Source organism: Nelumbo lutea, chromosome 3, assembly GCF_056320005.1.
Source record: "Nelumbo lutea isolate HS-2025 chromosome 3, American lotus-T2T, whole genome shotgun sequence".
Lineage (NCBI taxonomy): Eukaryota > Viridiplantae > Streptophyta > Magnoliopsida > Proteales > Nelumbonaceae > Nelumbo > Nelumbo lutea.
In genome coordinates this window covers 85,865,863-85,885,508 of record NC_142686.1, presented here as the reverse complement: position 1 = coordinate 85,885,508, position 19,646 = coordinate 85,865,863, and the positions used below count along the sequence as shown (strand labels likewise).

The following is a 19,646-nucleotide window of genomic DNA, read 5'->3' as shown; positions in this document are numbered from 1 at the left end:
ACGAGAGGAGCTTAACTCGCTCCCTTGAGAGCTGCTGAGAAGAGTTACCGGAGGAGAGGACGATTCCTCATAGACCATCTTGTAACTCGGAATGTACTCTTGGAGCATGCCGGCGACCTCCTTGAAGCGCCAGAGGTAGAGGAGGGATCGAGCTTTGAGCTCCAGAGCCGATTCAAGCCGCGGAGAGAGGGCAAGAGCGGCATTGAGGGGGTTGAGGGCCAAGGCGATCTCCGATTGCTTCTGGGTTGTGATGAGTAGTCGATCGTCTTTTACATATTTGTGTACGATCTGAGAAGCAAATGCAGGCCAGTTAAGATGGAATTCCGGTGTAAACAAGCAATGCCATTGAATAAGGCCTCACTGGTGAGGATGGGTCAATCTGAAATCGTTCAAACCAAACAAAAAACAAGAAGAAAACCCGAAAAAAGAAGATCAACAAAGTCGATCGCAGGGAAGTCCGGAAAACCCAAAATGAAACACCAACAATGGTAGAAAGCTTAATAAAACAAGGGAGGGAAGGCGATAAATTGAATCCCCCACAGTAGATCATCGGTAATAAAAATTTAACTTATATATATGTGCATAATTGGACCAAGCTCGGACGAGTTTGGACTGCCTAAGTGATAGACCCAAGCCTGACCTGAAAGATAAAAATACACTACTTTTTGGGCCCGAGCCCAACCCAAAGACCGAAAGTCCTACTCCAGCCCGTATAAAATTTCGGACTGAGCTCGTTCGGGCTTGAGATAGGCTCGCCTATATTGAGATGGGTGAAACGTGAAAAATAGCATACATGAATTCAAATTTGAAAGTCCCAACTTGTCTAAATAAAACTGCGCCGGTGGGGCGTTGCCTAGTGTTCTTAACGTTCAGGTGACAACATAACGTCACCAAACCCCACTACTTGTCCGTTATCCGATGATTTTACATCTGCGCCCCACAATTCCCCACGGCACATCCTCACCTTGTATTGAAAACATCTTCTGATAACAAGTTCGGGAGATGGTGGGGATGTGCTGTGGGGGCATGGGGCGCAGCTGTGAATTCCTGTTTTGAAGCCACCACCACATGACCGTTGTAAGAATAGTGGTAGTTATTCTGCAACCTTGAGACGCTCTACCCTCGCATGTAATTGATTTTTGCAACGGTCTGAAAAGATCATTTTCTCATTGAGTAATATTTCTATATCAGAGTTGGTGTTTTCCCCTCTCACTATATAATTCGGGGCAAGAGTAAGAAGAGTTATTCTCGCTTCGGAGAAGAGCGATGGGGGAGGGGGTGAGAGAGGGTTTCAGATTTTTCCCCTTTTTGTAAACGATCTCTGTTCTTATTTTATCTTGGATTTTGCGAAGGATTCGCTCGTTTTTCAGGGCTTTTAGGGTTCTTGCTCTCGATAATTTCCGTAATTGTTAGTGCGGAGGAAACGATTACTGGATTTTTGTGTTTGTGTGGGTAACTTGGCAGAGATTTTTTGAAATGTTTTCGCCCACAATTTAGGGTTTTGATTGAAGATATGGGCTCGGAAGATGCCGATCTTTAGGATGATGGAGGCGGTGGAGGGCTCTCACTGGTGGTGCATCGTCGGTTTCATGCTCGATTTGCCTCGAGGCGGTAACGGACAGCGGGGATAGATCGAGGGGCGAAGCTGCAATGCGGGCATGGATTTTATCACGGTATGTAAGAAAAGATTGAATTATTTTGAGAATTATTATTTTCATTGCGACTGATGAACTGTTGAGGTACATATACGAGTTTAGCATGCATGTTAAAGCGAAAATGCGTTTTAGATTTTATTGTGATGCCGATTGAGACTAGAGAGCTAAATTTTTCCTCAATCCACATATTGGTTGTCTGGATTTTGCTCCGTTAATTTTCTCCAACGCTATTACCTCTTGCTCTTTGGTCCTAACCTGTTTCAAATACTTTACCTTCAAAAAAAAAAAGAAAAAAATTAAGTACAAAAATTTTGAAGCTATTTTGACGATGAAGTGCTTATGTAACATATATTGGAGACTGGGATGGGAACTATTTGAAATTATAAGGGTTTAACAATTGCAAACCATTCTAGTCTGAAGTTCAAACTTTACATCTCTACTTAGTGTAGCATCATAGATATTAGGGCATGAAAATGAATATATGCCACAATAAATTGTCATGGCAATATCAGGTAGAGCCAGTCAGTTTGTTAAGGTTACTGCATCTGATACTTTATCCTTGTCCAGATTCTCAAACTCTATCCTGGGCCAAAAAATATTTGAGATTAAGATTGACTTGAGTTGATTGACAATTCTCTATAAATTAGTGGCATCTTGTGTGGAGGCGGAATAATCTTGGTTGAATCCTCATTCTTAGAAAATTTAACTTGGTGCTGGGGTATTTTCCAAGTAGACGGAAGGGTTGGTGCAGTTATGGGACAACGATGGATGTTTTATCAACCTTGTCTTAGTAATAAAAGGAACACTTGCTTTGGACAATATCCTCATTGGTGCCATCTTGGCAATCTGGGGCCAGAGAAACTCTTTTACCACATGGAGTTGCTCCAACCCGAGAAGGTTGTAGATTGTTGCCCATGTTAGTTCATGTATAAATAATTTCCAATAAAATGGCTTTGCCTAGCTATATAGGCCATGATATCTCATCAAGTAGTCAGTCCTTGATTTTGTTCAACCTTGGGAAGTTGACTCACATTGAACATAACCTACCATTTTTTGGTGGATTGCCTTGCAATCATGGTGTCACTGCGATTCACTGACTTTTATGTTGCATGCTTAATCTTCTTTTGGGAAATGAATATTTTGTATGACACTTCTTGGATGCTCTTTATCATGTTTCTTACTTTTATGTGTTATGATTTGCTTCCGATTGCATTGGTTCTGCATCCAATGCAAGGGGAATGATGCAGTGCCCTAATTGCAGAAAAATTGAGAAAGGTCAATGGCGTTGTGCAAATGAGCCCATGATGAGGATGTCTAAGATTTAAGTTATTCTGAAGCGGTAAAATAACAGCCTGTTATTGATTGGTTCACTTTTCTTCTGGTTATCTATTTACGATGGTTGAAAAAGTTATGCAGTCACATCTGCATTTTTTGTTGTCTGCTGCGATTTATCCCAAATGCAATAATCAATAAATTGCATATACTAATATTCCTTGAGTGTGATGCTAGTTACACCACTATTTGAAGAAGGAATTTTGAGTTAAAGACTGATTCTCTTTTGAAGCTATGTTGTTTAGCTTCGGAGAATCAGAGAATCATTTCTTGGAATGAGATTTGAGCCTAAAAAGAGTTTAGTACCAGCAACTTTCATACATCCAAACTCAAAACTGATTCTCAGAATCACAAAATTCATCAGAGTTAATGTTTTGAAAGCATGCCATATGTAACCTGTATCAATCAACTTGTAAAAATTGTCAAAGAATCTGAGACCTGGAAAGCTCAACCATTTCATAGTTTTTTTTGGCAACCATTTCATAGTTTTGATCATCAGATATGATTTGCATCTGACAATATTGATATGATAGAATAACTTATGAGTTAGACTTTAGGCTTCTCTAGTGGTCAACACCTAGAGGGGGCCTACTAGGAGTCATCATCTAGTAGCTTCAAGGAGTGTGTACCAGTTTACCTTCAAGAATGTCTACTGTCTACACCGAACAAGGCAGCTAACACTGCTCATAAATTTGTATTTCATTCACTCCATTCCAAAATTTAGAATATTATTTGTATTCACCGACCAATGACTGAGCTTCATTTAGCTCCAAATCTAAAATAGCATCTTATCTTTTTAAACTTTTAAAACTGATTTAGAACTTCCAAAGAGTTGTGCTCCTTTGAAGAAAGTAAATATATTCCTAACAAAACTCAAAAGCCAAAATAGAAAAATAACAAAGAAGGGACTTTGCAAATCTTGAGAGCAAGGGTTTGAATGGGACAACAAGATCAATTGGTTTGGCTGGCGTATTAGTCAAACAAGGGTTATCTAGGAATTAACTTTTTTGGGCTTATTTTTATGTTTTATGCACAATGTGATATGTGGCACACATAGGAGCACTGATGAGGTGCATTTCAAGGCCTACGCCTAGGGGTGTCCAACCGAACCATGGCACTTTTTTGTAAACCGGACCGGTGGTACTGGTTTTTCCAATTCTCCAAACCGAAACCGAACCAGTACCACCGGTTAACCTCTCCACCGGTTTTGGTTCTTTGGTTTTTTGGTTTTTTATATTTATAAAATATTATACAAATATATATATATATATATATATATAATATTATATTATAAATAATAAATGATATATAATATATTATCAATATTTGAAAAATATATAATATATTTATAAATAGATCATTATAAATATAATATAAGTATATATTTTTATATATAATGAAATATATTTATATATAATACATAGAAAATATGACATATATTAAAAATAAATATAAAATATACATAAAAATATATATATCGGTCGGTTTGGTTAACCATCGGTTTTTTTGTAAGTTAATCGAAAACCGAAGCGGTCCTTCAGTTTTTCAAAAATCTCGAACCGAAACTGAACCGATCGGTTTGGTTTAACTGCATTTGCGGTTCGGTTTTCTCAGTTCGGTTCGGTTTCTCGGTTTTTCGGTTTTCCATGGACTGCGCCTTGCCCAGGTGTGTGCCTTGGCATGTGCCTCAACTCAAAGGCATCATCTGTGTTCTTGTCAGGAATTTTGAAGCTTCTATTCAACATCTTTTACTAGCAATTCTCTTGTGCCTCAGCTTAAAAACATTGTCTATATTATTGTTTGGAATTTTTAAAGCTTTTGTTCAATTTATTTAATCTTCTCTTGCACCCAAATCTCATGCTCTTCAAAGTAGGGCCTAATCCGTTGCCTTCTTTCACTAGAAATTCTTACTTAGGTCTGATGTACAGGGACAATGGTAAACTGAATCTAAATAGATTAATTTCAATGTTCAGTTTATTTAATCCTCTCTAGGAATAAGCACCATAGTTTTGGGTGACACTTGGGGTGCCTAGGCGATTACAATTTTATAAAATAAAGAACTAAATTTTGTCTATTTCCCTAGCAATTAATCCTTATCTTAATTGTGGATTAGATCAGCCAGCTCCTAATCTAATTAGGAAGTTTCCAAATCTAAATCTCATTTAGATCTTGGACTCTCTGAGTGGATAGGGTCTGGGCCCAATCCTATCAGCTGATCTTATCTCAAAATTTGCCCCTTAAAGACCAATCAAATTAGCCCAGTTCGAAATGGGCTTAAGGCCCATTTAGGGTTATGTATCATTAAGCTTTCCAAACTGTTGCCCAGTTGGGCTTCCTTGTATGGCGTGAGACCCAAACATTGATCTACACATTAGCCACATGGGCTCAGCCCAGCCTTTATTACAAGGCCTGGCCGAATACACTGTTATGGACAGTGCACCCCCTGAAACCCATCAGATGGGCTCTATGGGCCCAACACTTACCCTAAGTGGTCCCTGGGCCAAACCACCTTGTAACACCCAAGGACTGTGGGTAGATGCAAGATTAGCCCATCAGGTATTATCCTCAATGGTCTTACACTTAACCTCTCAGCCCATAATGATCATACACTGCCCGACAAGAGAGAACCTCTCCCTCGGCTGCAAGAAACAGTTTGCATCTCTCAAGTATGGATCCCGGGAATTAAAACCTTTTGCAAATCATTTCGAAACCATAATGTATATATACTTTATTATCTCATATAAAATATATTTTGCAAAACAAATCTCAACAATTGAAATCGACTGCCGACAATCTTGGTTTCCATCAGTGAGAATGCATCCCCGATCATTACCTTTGTCTGACAAAGGGGCTGATCCTGTCACTATGATCACCCACTCAGATGAATTCTCAGACTGTCCCAACATACCTAGGTTTTGACCCCCGCTAAGGATCTCACTGATTGGTACATCAAAGACGGCCCAATCCGACACCTAGTGCAGTATCATAATCGAGTCTAGGGGTCGGGTGTAACTTTCCAGTTTTGCCCATCAATCTCCAAGGTCCAGGGAAATACTGGAAATCTGGTCCAGTTCAAAGATTCAATTAATCCCACACTGTGTGTGCCTAGGGTCTCACCCTGGTAACTGAGACAAGCCACCCCAACCGACTTGGTGGCACCACAGTGTCAGCCTTGTCAGGATAGGTCTCCCTAGACCGACCCACTGGCCGTGAACATTCTAAACTAACACGAGCCTCATTAAATGTCCAGTTTAAGGGTATTACACAGAAACATACCAAGGGAACATGAATCAAATATGCACTTTTATTCATTTACAATAAACTCATAAAGTACATCATTTTGATTGAAGCTAAGGGCATACAAAACTGTCTAACATTCTCCTCCTCCATGACACCTAGGAAAGGAGCTCGGTATCAGTAAAAAAAAAAATCATTTGAGTAAGAAACCTACCCGGACTCAGACTGGCCTGGATAAGCTTAGCCTCTGTAAGGTAATCTTTGCACTCGAGCCCAAGCTGGGCCCAAGACTGGAAGGTCTCCGCCATGTCCTTGTCTAACATGGCACTGGGGTCGTGAATAGCCGCCCTCCAATGGGTGGGGAACGGCCACCCCGTAGCACTTTCGGACCACAAAGTAGTCCCGCTTCCACATTGGGACCTTACTTGGAAGCTCGTGTAGAAGCTTAAACTCCGGGCGGGGAGACAAGTAGTAGGCCCGCCTGTGCTCGAGGAAGCTCACATGCTTCTTAAGCGTGCGGAGGAGATTTCTAAATCTAGCTGGAGGACATATTCACAACAGAGGGAGATGGTCCCAATAACGTTGTGGATGGAGTTCGGGTGGAGTTGACCAACGGTGATGCCGAAGTGATTCAAGACCTCGACGATAAGGGAATGAAGAGGAAGGCACAACCCAATGATGATCTGCTCCCGGAAAATCACGATCTCATTCGGACCGTGCTCCCAAGGGAAGTCGCCCATAGGTAAACTATAGGTGTACTCCCCGGGCAGATTGAACTGACGAACAAGAGACCGAAGTCTCTCTGACGTCATAGTGGAAGGTTCGAACTTATTTAGCATCTGAACTCGACGAGAAGTGGATGCCAGGCTGCCAGAGGTGACCCGGACTGAAGGCCCTACCTCCGGCTCATCCAGAAGGCTGTTGAAAGAAGCAGCCCGAGCCGAGGTCCCCACCTTAGGCTCTCCTAGAATACTATCTTAGCTACTTGAACTAGACGTTGAAAGGAAAGGGATTGAAAGAAAAGCTAAGGGGACTCACCAAGGAAAAGCTACCGAACTAGGAAAAGTGACGCAGGCTGAAGACCTTGGACGCGAGCTCAAAGAACAAGTGCTGAAGACTATGGTGAGGGAAAAGTGACCAGGACCCCCACTATTTATAGCCGCTATACCCGTGCATCAACGGCCAAGATCAAAGCCATCCAACGGCTCTCAGGAAAACCACCTGCACGACCCCCGAGGTGAAATCAGTTTAGCGAGAATTTTTGACGTCCGAAATCTAATGATCGTTTGACGTCCGCGCGTGAGCTATATACGCAACCCGGGTTGACCCTTGGTCGAGTCAAGCTCTCCTAGAATACTATCTTAGCTACTTGAACTAGACGTTGAAAGGAAAGGGATTGAAAGAAAAGCTAAGGGCACTCACCAAGGAAAAGCTACCGAACTAGGAAAAGTGACGCGAGCTGAAGACCTTGGATGCGAACTCAAAGAACAAGTGCTGAAGACTATGGTGAGGGAAAAGTGACCAGGACCTCCACTATTTATAGCCGCTATACCCGTGCATCAATGGCCAAGATCAAAGCCATCCAACGGCTCTCAAGAAAACCGGTTGCACGACCCCTGAGGTGAAATCAGTTTAGCGAGAATTTTTGACGTCCGAAATCTAATGATCGTTTGACGTCCGCGCGTGAGCTAACCTTGATCGAGCCAAAGGCATAGGCGGGTCAGACCGGAGGATCACCGAGCTGGACAAAGCGCGCCATGAGGCAAATCCACCCGTCATCCCGTGAACTCCCCGCACCGGGTCAAGATCCCGGGCACGAGGAGTGGGGGGAAATTGATGGAGGGGGATTTGGCCCGACCCCTTGGCCGCGCGACACGTGGAGGCAACCATGTATGACCCGGTAGGAGCGTCGGTTCGGCACAGCGACATAGCCATGGCCCAAGAAGAGGCCTGATCTCCCCAAGGAGAGGCCCCGAGCTCCCCAAGGAGAACCCGTGCTTCCTAGGAGGTAGAACCCGAGCTTTCCTTAGAAATCCCGAGCTCTACAAGGAACACCACGAAAGGCAAAGCCCGGACTGACCCACCTCGGGTAAGTCCGGGCCACGCTCCTATCCGAACTCAAGACTTCACCTCATGCACCACTCCGGCACCTCGGCTTTAGGCCGCGTGACTGAACTATCGTACCTGACACCAAAGAAGTCCGCAACCTGAGGCGGTGCGCTTGACTGATTAGGGATCTGACAAATGACAACCGCACTCCAACGGCCACCTGCTACCGCCATCTCAGTCGTTGCAGAGACGGCTCCGACAGAGAAGACAGTGGCGGTTATGTCTACCCCCCCGTAGAGGCGGATATACTTGATCTGGCAGAGGCTTGGGAGTGAGTGCACCAAGGCAGTTATAAAAGGCCCTCTTCCCCAGAGTAAAAAAAGGTGATACTTTGCGCCTTCTGGTCTAAGAGAATCTCACATCTTCCTTGCCTTCTCAGAGTGCTAACTTGAGCGTCGGAGCATTCCTGCCGGGTTCCTCCCCCGGGGATCTCTTGTTTCCTCCCTGTTTCAGGCATCTCCCACTCTGTCAGAGGCAAGGTTACTGGCCGGATCGTGCATCATCAAGTATTAAAACTATAAAACAAACTATAAATGATATATATAGCATATAATTGAATGCATTACTACAAATATTACTAAGATGTAGCAATATGAATGATGTTATTATAAGGTGCTCGGCTTGTCATTTTGGTTGCCAAAGTGTGCAGCTACCTTGTTGCGAAAAGTCAAGGCGTTTAGCCAAGGATCTCAACCAAGGGTGTCTATTTGCCTATTTGCCTAAGCAATGCCTTGATAACTATGATTAAGTACGTACCTAGAGGACCTATAAAGAGTTGGTACTCAGTGACCTGCTTGAAGGAGTCTGCACCTTTAATAATTGTTGGAGTCTTCAATGATTATTCTATGGTCGATTTAATCAGAGGATGGGGATTAATAGTAGCTGCTTCTACACTGGAGTTGGTAGTGCAAGTTATGTGGTTTTCCTAGCCACAACAGAATTAAATTAAACTTTGATGGAAGCTCCCCTAAATTGAGAAGACAGCTGCATGGTTGGGAATTAGCTGACCTGTTAAGACTTGTTTTAGATGCTATGGAACCAAATTTTGAGACCAGGTTGCGATGATGAGTGGTGTTGGAAATGGGAAAAGATGGTCTCTTTTTTGTCATGTCTTTTGCAAAATCTCTTAGCAGTACCCGCAGTACATTGTTCCCCTCTTCTGTGATGTGGAGAACTCATTACTCCCATCCAAGGTGGGTTTCTTGCTATGGTTAGCCATGTTAGAGAAATGCCTCAACAAGACTTCCTGCAATCTAGAGGGGTACAGATAGCTGACCAGAACTGTGAACTCTATAACCAGGCCATACAGCATGCTAACCACCTAGTTCTGCATTACTAGTTAGCTCATAAAATTTGGCATTATTTTCTGGCCGCTTATACCTGCAGCCATCATTTAGACAATTTATTTAGGCTTACAGAAACAATAGTCTTCCCCAAAGATTGAGATGTGTGGACGAGTCGATCAATGAAGTGATTGGAAGAATTGGTTCCTGGGAATCAGTATCTAGAGATTTTGCTGATTTGCCATTGCCCCATATTTGTAATGGTTTAGTATGTTGCCCTGCCTATCTGTTGTACTATTGGCTTATTTTTAATAAAATTTTAGCTTAACCTTTTTCAAAAAAAAAAAAAAAATAATCTTTGATGGAATCTCCTGTGGGAACCCTGCTCCTTGGGTATAGGGGGAATTTTCAGAGATCGTAGGGGAGTGATATTGACACTTTATTCTGGTCTAATTGGAACAACAGATTCATTGACAATAGAGATCTCAGCCCTTTTACAAGGATCACAGGGGAGTGATACTGACACATTTTTTTGCATCCATCTGCTACATTGGGGCTTATGAATGACATGGACCCGTGGTGCCGCATGAACAGATGTTTTCCTTTTTGTTTCTTGTGGATATGTCATGTACAGATTCCTCTCTCTTGCACATGAACAGATCTTTTCCTTTTTGTAAGGATAATTATCTTTTCCAATCTTTTTCTGTACCATAGATATGGTATATTTGTAATAATGGAAGAAATTTTGAACCTTTGATCATTACCCAGATAACTGAGACTGACATTGGGTAAATGGCCTTTTTCATGACAATTAGCTTGACCATGTTAATTATGCCAATTCATTTGGTGTGGAAAATCATACACTAAGAAGAAACCAGATCCATATTAATTGTATTGTTATCTGTCTTCTTGATTTTCTACTTGCTTTCTGTTAGGTTGTGTTAATCGGGAAAATTAAGGTTGCTGACTTGCTCTTGTTGTGAGTAGTAGTTTTAGGTTCCTATATTCCTTCTACTTTTTCCTCCTTTTTCTTTTTTCTTGAAGCTGTAGTATGCTTGTTTTTTTCCTCCCATTCTTTTGACTACAAATATACTCTGAAAAGATTACATGGAATGAAACGTTAACTTGTTTTTTTTGGGGCTTTATAGTATTTTTGTTATTGGGAATTGTTTTATGGCTTCTGTAATTTTGGGTGAAATGTTAACCTTTTTCTTGCTGTTCAAAAGAATGTTACTAGTTCATTTCTTTTCTTTTCAGTGCTGAATCTATTAAATATCCTCTTGCAATTTGGATTTGTTTTCCTGCAGTTATTTATTAGAACATTTTATGCATAACTGTATGCATAATTTCTATCATTTACCACCTTTCTTATATCCTTGGTTTATGAGTCTCTCTTTGCAGCTATTTGGAGTTCATTGGTGTCCTTTTAGTGGATTGGCTTGAGTTCCTTCATCTTTTGGGTAAGCATGATCTGCCTGTTGTAAGCTTATATTTGGTTATTTTATGCTATACTATTTTTAAGATAAATGTTTGTAAACAACCCTGGCTGTAACCAAGAATTTAAATATCGACATGATATGCCCGATATGGGGCGTATTGTATCGGTATCGGTCAGTAGCGGCACGGGATACACTACAAAAAGAAATGTATCCCGTATGTTGTTTGTATTGAACTGATATGGATGTGTATCGGCTGATACACACCAATACGGATCGATACATGCGATACTCTGGATCTCTATTGTCAGTAAAAAGTGGAATACAATGACTCGAACTCAGGTCACATAAAGCGCATCAATCCTTTGCCGCAATTTTAAACGACCACACTTCGTTTATATTTAAAAGAACACATGTTTATATTTAACTCTTAACTATTCAAAGCAATAATATTCAAAAATAGTACTTTATAAATTAATATCAAATAATCTATCAAATCCAAATTTAATAAAATGATGATTTTTAATATCAAGAAATTTACACAAATAAAATAATTATTTTAAATCTTTAAAATTTATAAATTTGCATATCTTAATTTTTTTTATATATTTTTACAAATTATTAATTAATATTTTAATTTACATTAATAAGTAGTAACAATATATTTATTATTTACAAAAAACAAAAATATTGTTTACAAAATATTGAAAAATATAATATTAAATAGAATCTATCAAATCCATTAATCTACATTTATTTCAAAAAATGATTTTTTTTTTATTTCATACGACTTGTATAAATAAAAATATTAATAATAGAAGAATTATTTTAGTAATTAAAAATTATGAATTTGTATATGATGATATATCAGAAATTTTAACAAATTTGATATACTTAAGTTAAGATTATATTTTTATAGATGATTATTTGATATTTTAATTTGCACTTGAGAATTTAACATTCTTTTGATTTTTTGTTAATGTTAAAAAAAATTAAAATGGTAAAATAAAAAAAAATTGATATAATAATTAAAATATAATAGGTGCATATGTTTAGTGTCTTGGACTTGATTGATGTATTACAAGTAAAATTATATAATATCTAAGCATCTTGGTATGTTAATTGTAATACTTTTCTTTATATAACCATTAGAATATACATTTTTATGTATTTAAAAACTATTAATGACTATTTTAGTCTTAAATTTAGTGTTACAAATATGTTTGTGGAATTTGTATGTATTTTCTTTAGCGTATCTATGCGTTTCCAAAGCATATTTGTATTTGTATCCATATTCATATCTGAATTATCCGATACAATACTCGATACTGATATTTTAATCAACTATCTTGTAATGAGTTATTTGTCTTTATCATTTATTCCTCCCTGTGCAAAAGCTTCTCTATGCTGCATGTATTATGTCTTGCTCTTCAATCTTCGTGGTAGTTTGAGTATGACTATGATATCCAATGATCATAATTACATCATCAAAATTGAATATGCATTTCAACAGTTGGGCTTTTATAGTGCATTATGTTTAGTAGAAGAAAGCTTGGCCTTGTGATTTGTAGGTGCATAAGATGGGTTTTGGTGCCATGAAGGAATTGGATTGAAATGTCCCCCTAGAGACTCCTCATGTTCTACCTCGTTTAATGGGATTTCCACAGGATTTCATCCACATCCTTATCATACCAAGTCCTTTTGGTATGATCCCATAGCCTATTATAATGCCATCTAATCGTTCTGCCATCTATGACACGTAGCGCATGATGGGCCCATCTTGAATTTGTACCCTAGTCATAACTACAACTCAAAGACCCTTTAGTTTGACCCTTAGCGCATAATTTTCCAACCTATTCGTTCCTATTTTATTCCATCCTCGATCATTGACCCATTAAGATGACCATTCGGAGTATTTATGTCCATCTAATCGTTTTCCAGTACTCCCCATCTTGGAGATTTGTTTAATTATCATTTAGTTTAACCCGTAGCCCATGATAGGCCCATGTAGTTGTTTCGTCTTATAGCACAAGATTTATGTCATTTTGGCTTGATTATTTATAGCACAAGATTGGATATCCAAGTAATTGGTTCGTCTCAACCCATGATGGGCCCAATTAGTGCTTTGACTCATTCACCGGTTCAATCCAAACCTAATTTCGTAAAAGTCCGTTAAGACATCTAACTGAAACCTAGTAGTGTTCACGAAACATGTCTAAGTTATCCTTTGGTCGTCCTACTCGAAGTTCTACTATAGGACCTGTTGAACAGTTCAATTTTAGTCTAAATCCCTTAGAGTCATCTGGTCCTATAATATTTGAACAGTCCGGTTATCCTTCGACCATCTTATCTTCCAAACCCTATTTTTTAAACTCTTTCAGTCTTCCTTTGCAGGCCTTACAACCTCCCTATACTCAAATCAAAGCTTAGACATAGTTCAGTCATGGGGTCGTGTTATGGTCCTTTAGTATCCACCAGGTAATAACTTGAGAAATATCTTCATCACTTTTTTTTTCCCTAAAATAATAATATAAAAATAACAAATGATACTTTCCAATTTGTTTTCTTTGTTAGTAAAGTTTCCCCAAGTTGGTTATCCATTGGTGCCTTACAGCTTCAAAAAAAGCTAGTGTGTGAGTTCCTTGAAATTGACTTGTGAACCTTCTCATAAGAAAAAGGGAATTCGTCTACACAACATGTATCCCGCACGTCTCTGCTGGCAGCTGAATCTTCATGGTCCCACGGCCCAAGGACTTCAAGGCCCCCAACTTGGAGTCCTATGATGGCACTACCGATTTGGTTGAACACCTCGGCAGATTCCATGCATTGATGCAACTATACAGGGCCACCGATGTGAGCCTATGCATGGTCTTCCTGACCACTTTCTGAGGCATAGCTCGGATGTGCTACTCGGGATTGATTGTGGGTTCAATCAAGAATTTGAGGCAGTTCGTTGATGTCTTCACCACCCACTTTGCGATGAGCAAGTAGTGTCTGAAGTCAGCAACCAACCTCCTCAACGTAGTCCAACGCCATGATGAGACGCTTCGGGACTACATCAAATAGTTCAACTTGGAACGGCTACAGATCCCTAACCTCAACCCCGTTGTCTAGCTCATCGTGGTAGTTAACGACGTCCAGTACCTTGACTTGTGCTGGGAGGTTGAGTTGAATCCTCCAAGCACCAAGGAGGAGTTCCTCGACCAAGCCGCCAAGTTTAAAAGGCCGAGGAAGCGCTCGGGTTCCGGTTAAAGTTGAGTGGAAAGTGGAAGAGGTCAGAGGATGACCAAGGAAGCAATAAGCAGAGGAAGAAGAGCATGTCTCCAAGACGCAATAGGTCGCCTCATAGCTAATGTAGCAAATATTGCATTGTTAAAGCAGCTCTCCCTATAGGAGCAACAAGTCGTCAGGTCAGCACTCTTGGGCTCCTCCCGTGCAAAATAAGAACTACATTGCCTTGAATGCAAAGAGAGGAGAGATCTTGATGCAGATTAAGTCGGTTGAGTATGCTAGATGGCCATCGCAGATGAGGGGAGATTCGACCAACCGCAACCCCAACAAGTAATGCCACTTCTGTAGGGACATGGGGCACATCACCGAGAATTGTCATAACCTCAAAGACGAGATTGAGGAGTTGATCAGAAGAGGTTACCTTAAGAAATTCATCAAGCAAGAGGATGCAACCGACAAACCAAGAAACGATCCATTGCCAAGGAGAGATCAGCCGCCATAGACCCATCACTAGAAGACTGACCCCTTCATGGCGTCATAAACATGATCACGGGTAGGTTAATAGTTGCAAGCTGAAGTACCTTGGCTGGAAAAAACTCAGTCTGGGAGCTCGTGCACAAAGAGAACCCGCCAAAGCACCCTCGTGTTGAAGAGGTGATCTACTTCATCGAGGATGACGCACGTTGATTCTAAAACGGATTTTGGTTGATTCTGGTAGCTCGAAAGACATACTATTTTTGGAGGCATTTGAGTAGATGGAAATAGAGAGGAAGGATATGCTTCTGGCCGATGTCCCTATAGTCAGTTTCAATGGAGAAGTGGTGCAACCTCTAGGCCAAATTAATCTGCTAGTGATAGCGGGCTCTGCACCAAACAAAGTCCGCTTCAATCACAACTTCCTAGTGGTGGCTACAACCTCATCGTACAATGCCATTTTGGGCTGACCTATCCTGCACACCCTCAGAGCCGTGCTATCGACCTACTATTTGGCGATGAAGTTCTTGATGGACTATGGAGTAGGCTTAGTGCGTAGCGACCAGTTGGAATCGTGAAATTGCTATGTAGCGGTACTGAAGGGGAAATGAAAGCGTGACGTCGACGTTGACCTGGAGCGACCCCTAGAGAACAACGAGGAAAGAGCTTGCCCAATGGAAGGCATTATCCTAGTGTCAGTCTCAAATACCGTCCCTCTAAAGACAATGCAAATCGGTACATTTCTCTAGGAACCATTGTTCTTCAAATTGGTAAGTTTTTTAATTAGTAATCTAGATATTTTTGCTTAGTCGGTTGCCGATATGCCCGACATAGATCCCTTTGTTATAACTCATAGGCCAATCCGATAGAGGAAAAGGAACTTCATCCAGGAGCGGTGGAGGATAGTAGATGAGGCTGTCGAGAAGCTCTTCGTAGTAGATTTCATGAGAGAGGTACAATATTCGAGTTAGATTGCAAATACAGTTCTCGTAAAGAAAGCCAATGGCAAGTGGCGCATGTGAGTTGACTACACCGATCTCAATAGAGCCTATTCCTGCTCCTTAGGATAGATTACCTGGTAGATGCAACATCAGGGTTCGTGCTGTTGAGCTTCATGGATGCCTATTTAGGTTACAATTGGATTCAAATGTATGCTCGTTGATTTGAAAAATGTTGGGGTGACCTACCAACACCTTGCAAACAAAATCTTTTTTGAATTCATTGCAAATAAAATTAAAATTTATATTGATGACATGGTAGTAAAAACTCAATTTTCAAAAACTTTAATCGTTGACCTAAACAACGTTTTTAATGTACTAAGAAAATACAACATAAAGCTCAACCCGAACAAGTTTGTCTTCGGTGTTACGTCGGGCAAGTTTTTTGGTTATATAGTTAGTCGATAAGGCATCAAAGCCAACCTAGATACAATATTGGTCGTCCTAGATATGTGACCTTGTAAGTCGAATAGCCGCCTTGAAACGATTTTTGTCTAAGTCGGTTGGGCAATATGTTTTCCATTCTTTAAGTTCCTAACCTTTGCTAATCAGGCCGAAATTTGAAGATGAGCTAAAACTCTATCTCTCCATGACAAGGTAGTTAGCTCGGTCTTAATTCGAGAGGTGGACAGAGTGCAACTACATGTTTACTACGTAAGCAAGGTCATGCATGCCTTCGAGACCAGATACCCCAACATCGAGAAGCTGGCCTTCTCACTGGTGTTAGCAACTCGCGAATGTGCCCCTACATTCAGGCCCATGTTGTGCTCACCGATAGGCCTCCGAGGCAAGCCTTGCAAAAGCCCAAGGTGTTAGGGATACTAACGAAGTGGGCAATTGAGTTCAACGGATATGATATTTGGATTGAGCCACGTCATATAATAAAGGCCAATGTTTTAGCTGACTTTGTCGCCAAGTGCAAATTTAGCATGCCGACCCCTGAGGATGAACTTGTCAACACTTTGGAGGGTTCAACTAGCGTGACACTCATCCCGACCTGGGATGAAGAGCCCTTGATCCTTCACGTGGATGGCTCATCCAATCAGAGAGGAAGCAAAGCCAAACTAATTTTTAATGGACCGAGTGAGGTCAAGTAAGAGTATGCCCTCCGATTCACGTTTCGAGCATCAAACAACAAAGTTGAGTACGAGGTGTTCATAGCCAGGCTACCATTGGCAAAGGAGGTTGATGTGAAGCACCTCGTCATTTGTAACGACTCGCAGTTGATTGTCAACCAAGTGAATGGGCAATATGAGCCTCGGGAGCCGACCATGTTGGCTTACCTAGCCAAGGTCAAGAGATCCTTTTGTACTTTCGCTCCTGGTACATCTAGCAAGTCTTGAGGTTTGAGAACAACGAGGTCGATGCGCTCTCCAAGTTGGTTGGTGCGACGAACAACACAAAGAGGACTGTGTACATTGAAGACCTGCCACAAGCATAGAAAGATTGGCAGAAGAAGTCGCTCTTGTTATGGTCGTAGAGCCGAGCTAGATAGATTAGCTCATTGATTATCTTTGCCACAGGACCGTACCTGCAGATCATAATGCAGCGCAGAAGTCCACTTGCTAGTGTAATCATTGGCGATTAGCTGTATCGTAGGTCATTCACACTCCCCTACCTGCACTGCTTACGTCAATAGAAGCTGACCAAGTGCTACGTAAGATCCACAAAGTTCTTTACGGAAGACACTTGAGGAGCAGGGCGATAGCTCAAAAGGCCATATGATAAGGGTATTACTAGCCCACAATGAAAGCGGACACAATTGAGTTAGTTCGGAAGTGTGGTAGGTGTTAGACAATTTTGTATGTCCTTAGCTCCAATCAGTTTTGATGTACTTTTGACATTTAGTGTAGATGAATAAAGTGCATGTTTGATTAATTTTGTGTGGTATGTTTCTGTGTAAGACCCTTGAACTAGACACTTAATGAGACTCGTGTTAGTTTAGAATGTTCACAGCCGTTGGATAAGTCTGAGGAGATTTATCCTGCCAAGACTGACACTGGTGTGCTGCCAAGTGTTGGGGTGGACTGTCTCATCTGCCAGGGTAAGATCCAAAGCACATGTAGTGTAAGATTACTTGAATCTTTGAACCAGACCAGATTTTCAATATTGCCCTAGACCTTGGAGATTGATGAGCAAAACTAGAAAGGTACACCTGACCCCTAGACTCGATTATGATACTGCACTATGTGTCAGATTGGATTGTCTTTGATATGCCACTATGTGTCAGATTGGACAGTTTGAGAATTCATCTGAGTGGGTGATGATAGTGATAGGATTAGCCCCTTTGTCAAATAAAGGTAACGATCGGGGATGCACTCTCTCTGATGGAATTTTGGAATTTTGCAAAATTTATATATAAGATATGTAGATATATATCGTTTCAAAATGTTTGCAAATGGTTTTAATTCCTGGGATCCATGTGAGCAGAGAGTGCAACACTGTTGCAGCCGAGGGAGAGGTCCTCTCTTGTCGGGTAGTGTTTGATCATTATGGGTTGAGAGGTTACACCTGACCCCTAGACTCGATTATGATACTGCACTATGTGTCAGATTGGACTGTCTTTGATATGCCACTATGTGTCAGATTGGACAGTTTGAGAATTCATCTGAGTGGGTGATGATAGTGATAGGATTAGCCCCTTTGTCAAACAAAGGTAATGATCGGGGATGCACTCTCTCTGATGGAATTTTGGAATTTTGCAAAATTTTGTTTTGCAAAATTTATATATAAGATATATAGATATGTATCGTTTCAAAATGTTTGCAAATGGTTTTAATTCCTGGGATCCATGTGAGCAGAGAGTGCAACACTGTTGCAGCCGAGGGAGAGGTCCTCTCTTGTCGGGTAGTGTTTGATCATTATGGGTTGAGAGGTTACACCTGACCCCTAGACTCGATTATGATACTGCACTATGTGTCAGATTGGACTATCTTTGATATGCCACTATGTGTCAGATTGGACAGTTTGAGAATTCATCTGAGTGGGTGATGATAGTGATAGGATTAGCCCCTTTGTCAAACAAAGGTAATGATCGGGGATGCACTCTCTCTGATGGAATTTTGGAATTTTGCAAAATTTTGTTTTGCAAAATTTATATATAAGATATATAGATATGTATCGTTTCAAAATGTTTGCAAATGGTTTTAATTCCTGGGATCCATGTGAGCAGAGAGTGCAACACTGTTGCAGCCGAGTGAGAGGTCCTCTCTTGTCGGGTAGTGTTTGATCATTATGGGTTGAGAGGTTACACCTGACCCCTAGACTCGATTATGATACTGCACTATGTGTCAGATTGGACTGTCTTTGATATGCCACTATGTGTCAGATTGGACAGTTTGAGAATTCATCTGAGTGGGTGATGATAGTGATAGGATTAGCCCCTTTGTCAAACAAAGGTAATGATCGGGGATGCACTCTCTCTGATGGAATTTTGGAATTTTGCAAAATTTTGTTTTGCAAAATTTATATATAAGATATATAGATATGTATCGTTTCAAAATGTTTGCAAATGGTTTTAATTCCTGGGATCCATGTGAGCAGAGAGTGCAACACTGTTGCAGCCGAGGGAGAGGTCCTCTCTTGTCGGGTAGTGTTTGATCATTATGGGTTGAGAGGTTAAGTGTAAGGCATTCAGGGTTACACCTGATGGGCTAATCTTGCATCTGCCCGCAGTCCCTGGGTTTTTATAAGATGGCTTGGCCTAGGGACCACTTAGTTTAAGTGTTGGGCTCATATAGTCCATGTAATGGGCTCAAGGGGTTCACTGGGCTCTCTAGTGAATTCGGCTAGGCCTTGTAACAAAAGTTGGGCCGAACGCATGTGGCTGATGTGTAGATTAATGCTTGGGTCCCACGCCATACAAGGAAGCCCAACTAGGTAGCAGTTTGG

The 19,646-nt window shown here is 40.9% G+C and overlaps 1 long non-coding RNA gene across 1 annotated transcript in view; it reads left to right on the top strand.

Annotated features, from left to right (window-relative positions):
- Positions 1–786: 786 nt before the first annotated feature.
- Positions 787–19,646, top strand: part of LOC148866181 (uncharacterized) — a 35,748-nt gene continuing 16,888 nt past the window's right edge. The window contains exons 1-2 of the long non-coding RNA XR_016109479.1: positions 787–1,673; positions 11,018–11,076. This is a non-coding gene — a long non-coding RNA (uncharacterized LOC148866181). The remainder of the gene's footprint in view (positions 1,674–11,017; positions 11,077–19,646) is intronic.